Source organism: Marmota marmota, unplaced genomic scaffold (genome assembly GCF_001458135.2).
Source record: "Marmota marmota marmota unplaced genomic scaffold, marMar, whole genome shotgun sequence".
Taxonomy (NCBI): Eukaryota; Metazoa; Chordata; class Mammalia; order Rodentia; family Sciuridae; genus Marmota; species Marmota marmota.
Genome location: NW_026000258.1, coordinates 16,374 through 21,938, shown reverse-complemented (window position 1 = coordinate 21,938; position 5,565 = coordinate 16,374). Strand labels below are relative to the sequence as shown.

General features: G+C 38.2%; 1 pseudogene; it reads right to left on the bottom strand.

The window, feature by feature from the left end:
• Positions 1–419: 419 nt before the first annotated feature.
• LOC107160880 lies at positions 420–1,690 on the bottom strand (annotated as a pseudogene).
• Between the last annotated feature and the right edge of the window lie 3,875 nt (positions 1,691–5,565).

Sequence of the window (5,565 nt, the reverse complement as noted above, 5' to 3'; positions counted from 1 at the left end):
AAAGTAGATTTTTTTGGAAGTCATTATAGTTTAAGCCTGTTATCTCCCTGTAATAATAATATTCATCAATTTAGTATGGGAAAGTATATGTTCTTTTTTCTATAGACATTGGGCTAAATGACAGAGATATCTTTGTGCTTTGTATGAAAAGGTTATAAAACCTACAGTGGCATTGTTGAATGAAGTTTCATAACACACTATGATCACCAAATAAATAAGTATTCCAATATTCATTGTTTTAATTCCTCTTCACTAATTTCTGGAGGATTTCCTGTTCCTGTTTTCAGTCATCATACATGCACATTTACTTGTCCAAATGCATGTATCTTTGCATTCCATATTTACCTCAAAGGCAAGTTCACTATTTTTGATGGGGGAGGGGTCATTCTGTTTATTTCACTTAGGAGACTCCATGAATATTAACCAGGCTGCTTAAAAGTCATTTCAATTAGGAATCTCTTTAGCTCTTCCTCCATTATTTTGAGTATTCTAGTCTCAAATACATCCCTTTCTTCTATAAACTTCTGGAAGAGATGAACACCTCCACCAACACCAAAATAATGTGCCTTGCTGGCCAGAAGCACCCGCCAATTTTCACCCAGCAGTCTGCGGACCACCTGGTGCAAAGCACTATAATAATCCAAGTTATAAATGGTTTCTGAGGTGAGAATGAAGTCATATTTTACAAAGAGTTTTTCACTGCTTAGTACAAGCTTACAAAACTCAGACCACTCCCCAGAAATGAAATAGCACTTGCACAATTCCTGGGCTACTTTTTATTTCCTGCATCTTTTTGTATCTGGTTCATTTACATCATTTTCTTCCTCTTCCAAAGTGGAGTTAGCCACTACATTAAGTAGGGTCACTTCATCAATCACCAAATTGTTATAATCTTGAAAATTAATTTCTCTGGCCCCTCCCTTGAGTGCAGTTATACCCAGTAATCCTGATCCACAGCCAAGATCCAACACTTTTTTTCGCAGCGAATTTCACATTGGCCTTTGTGAAATAAGCCAGGAGGTCAAAGGTACATACCCAGATTTTTAAGCCTCCTTCATAAATACCTGTAGTCAGATCAGAATGTGAAGAAAAGCTTTCTGAAATTATGTTTTCTCCAGGGAAGTTCTCTTTCAACAAGGTGGTTTTCACTATGTTCACAGGCTGGAAACCTGGCAACATTTCTATGACTTTATTTTCCAGCACTTTGTTCAAATCTCTAGGCACAGCATGCTCTTTGGCAAGTCTCAAGCAAAGCTGTTCAGTTCGTCATGTGGCCCAGAGCCCCCTGAGCTCTCAGCTGCACTGGGTGGGTCCGCATCTGAAGGGTGAGGGCTGCATTCCCCACTGACTTGTGCTTCCCCAGGTACTCCTGGGGCTCCGCAGCTGCTCTGCAGAATGTTTTCTGTTTGAGTGTTCTCCCTTTTGACTTTCTGAAGCTGATGATGCTTTCGAGGAATCCAGAGTCAAATCTCCATCCCCAGCGGGTGCTAATTCACTTTCCAGATGGTCTTCTATAGTGAAATTAAATTGAAATGTCATCCTCTTATTAAATGCACACCAGTCTTGAGTTCAAAGGAAGATTCTTCGACTTCTGGACAGAATTTGATGACACACAGAAACCTGCCTCAATTATTCAGTTAGTTCTGTTGGGGTCAATTCCTCTTTAGCTGCTTATACACCATTACAAAGACATTTCCAAAGACATTTTAGAGGTCTTTGCTCCTCTTTGAATTTAGCCCTCTCAGAAGCACCCAGCTCCAGGTAAAGCTGACCACCACCTAGACATGCGGGTCGCTATGTCTTAAATGTCACTTTCAGTTGCTATTAATTTTTATCACTATATTTATACTTCAATGAACCACATTTGAGCCATTGATGCATTTTGTGAATTAAGGATAAAATGGTAACCATGAAACATGCAAAATTAAGAATATAACCAATGACAAGAAAAATGACATGATATAAACATCTTGTTAGCTAAATGTTAGCTAAGATGAACCAGTCATATCCATTCTCACGTACTTATGACATTGTGGTGAGAACACTTAAAATATTTTCTTTTAGCAATTTTGAAATATACAACATGCTATTATTGACTAAAGTTACCATGCTATACAAGAGATGACCAGAAATTTTTCCTCCTAATTGAAACTTTTTACCCCCTTACCAACACCTCCCCTTTCTCCATTCACACTCCCTAGCCCCTGGTAACCCCCACTCTATTTGCTTCATCTATGAGTTTGCCTCTTCAAGATTCCACATAAAAGTGAGGTCATGCTGGGTGTTGTGCCACATGCCTGTAATTCCAGCAACTTGGGAGGCTGAGGCTAGAGGATCACAACTTTGAGGGGCAAACCTGGGCAATTTAGTGAGAGATTAAAAAGTTGAAAGGGTTGGGGATGTAGTTCAGTGGTAGAGTGTCCCTGGGTCAATCCCCAACACTATAGTAAATAATAGTAATAATAATAATAATGATAATAAAATCAAGGCCATACAGTATTTGTCTTTCTGTGGCTGGCTTATTTATTTCACTTATCATAATGTCCTTTAGATGCATTCATGTTGTTGCAAATCACAGGATTTCCTTCTTTTTAAATAAATATTATTCCATTATGTATACATGCCATAGTTTCTATATCAAGTCATCTCTTGATGGACACTTAGGTTGTTTCCATATTTTAGCTATTGTGAACAGTGCTGCTTGAACATGGGAGGTCAGATACCTCTTCAACATATTTACTTCAATTCCTTTGGATATATATCCAACATATTTTTGTAGTGTTTGCATAACCACATCTATTATTGCCACTTTCATATTTCTAGAAAAAATCATAATTATTCAGATTTAACTCAGTCCCCAAATTTTGCCACAGAATGTAAATACTTTCGATTATCAGAAAGTAAAGCAATGTATTGTCGGGAGCTGCCACATGGGAAGTGAGTGCCCCTTAGCTTTGAGCAATGAGAGTGTGGAGATGTGGCAAGCCAAGGGTTTTGTGTGTGTATGTACTATGAGCATTGAGCGTACAGGGTTGACTGAACTGACGTTGCCCCTCTGTTTGTGCGGGTGACATAAGCATCTTTTTGCTTGCTCTGCCTATAATCCCCACACAACACATGAGGTGGGTGTGGCCTTCCTAGCTGTCAGTCAGCCTGCTCACAGCAATTCAATTCCAGGGTGGCTTAATGCAGCAGTTCAATGATGTCATCAAAGACTTGACCCTTTCCTTTTTTCTGCTCAGTGTCTCTAATACTAGGGATGTAGCAATGTCTCCCCTTTCTTAAATGGTATATATCCCCTAAAATTGATACAACATAGAAAAGATTACCATAGCCTTCTATGAAAATGATATCTGAATCATGAAGCATTCCATATTTTCTCAAATATCTCCATATATATTTTTTTTACTTGTTTTGTTTTCTCCCTCCCACTAGAATGAAAACTCCACAAAGACAGAGACTTACATCTGCATGGTTTACTCCTCTTTTTTCAGTACCTAGAACATTGTCTGGTACATAAGATGCCCCCAATAAATACTTATTGAGTGAATGAATGAAATGAGTGAATGAAGATTAGCATTGCAGCACTATACCTCACATCCTACAATAACAACAATCAAGCAGCATAAAAAGCATATAGGTAAAAGGCACTATTTTATTCTAAGGCTTGCACATTCATCAGAGAATACAATCTTTCTTGAAACCTCAGAATAGACTTTCCCTAAGGTTTCACTAATCACATCTGATCACTTGTTTAGGAGCAGACCCCACTAGGAGAATGGGAATGGGATTACCAGAATTGGTTTAAACCAATAATTCACTTTCCAGGGCCGGGCAGAAACAATTCTGGTTTCTTCTTTTAGCATGAGGAGAAACATGTAAAACTGTCATATGAGCAACCACCAGTGTTTGTGATAGTAGCTGGGCATGTTCTTGAGAACATCCTTAACCCCTATACTCCTCTCTTTCCCCCACGGGTAGGATAAATTTTTTCTATCTGGCCAGTTTCCACAGGTGCTATCATCTATTCTTAAAAGTGAAGCTCAACAAACCTAGTGCCCACCAGATTTTGGTCTCTAATACTATTTCCCACTAAAAGAGGTCAGGGCTTTTTAAGAGAAATGACTGATTTCATAGTTGAAGCATGACAGTAAAGATAAGAGGAATATATATATATCATGTCCTCATCATGGACATGCCTGCCATGATGAGGATATGGCACAAAGATACAGGAACCAGATTGTGGAGGCTCACAATATCAAAATTGGAACAATCTGAGTATCAGAATAATTAAAGAAGAGTATTGAATTATACATCATTAATAAAAAATAGGAATCCATGAGCTTATGATGGTAATAAATAGATAAATAAAGAAGGAGGAGGAAGGGTAGAATACTAAGGGCTGACTGGTAAACATGGAGGGTATGCTAGAGTTGGAAAAATCATTTTACAACCATCATGGTAAAGATTGTTTCTGGCAAGGACCAGTGGACACTAAATCTAGGGTCATTTAGTAAGGATCAGGTTATTTGCCTGTTCTTTGTGTGTCTTCCTACAGAAACAAGAGACAAGATAGTAAATATTCAGTGAAGTGATTGGGTTCACTCCCTGGTACCAAAAAAAACAAGACAAGATAGTAAATATTCAGTGAAGTGATTGGGTTCACTCCCTGGTACTTCCATTTATTTTTTAAAACTATTTCTTTTTTAAAGCAACACAATGCCTTTATTTTTTATGTGGTGCTGAGGATCGAACCCGGGTCCCACCCGTGCTAGGCAAGCGCTCTACTACTGAGCCACAATCCCAGCCCCCCATTTATTTTTTGATTGGTACATTATAGTCATATATGAAACTGGAATGCATTGTGATGCAGTCCTACAGTCACATAGCATAATCTGGTCAGTTTCATTCCCTAGTTGTTCCCCTTTCCCTCTCCTCCTCCTTCCCCTTGGTTCCTGCCTCTACTGATCTCCTTTCTATTTTTGCAAGATCCTCTTTTTTAATTCCCCCTTTTCTCTCTGGCTTCCACATATGAGAGAAAGTATTTGACCCTGACTTATTTTACTTAGCTTGATGTGCTCCAGTTCTGTCCATTTTCCAGCAAATGACATGATTTCATTGTTCTTTATGGAACTCTATTGCTCATAAATTGGCTCTGGGTGTGGTGTCACACACCTGTAATTCCCGCAGCTGGGGCAGGGGGGTGAGGCGGGAAGATCACAAGTTTGAAACCAGTATTGGTTCAATCCCCAATCCCCTGCCAACAAAACTATTTGCTCACTCTATCAATATATCAATGTATCATCTATTCACACACATATAATAGTTGATGCTTCCTGAACCATTTGGAAGTTTGTTGTATGTATCATGGTATTTTTAAGCATGAATACTTTACTATTTTCTTACATAACCTCAGTATATTTATTACCATATATTCAAGTATCATATCAATTTATTACATTGATATGATACTTGAATATAATCTACTTTCTACATTTCACAAAATAAATATTCTATATTCCAATTGTAGCAATTAACTGTCCTTAATAGCATGTTTGTTCATTT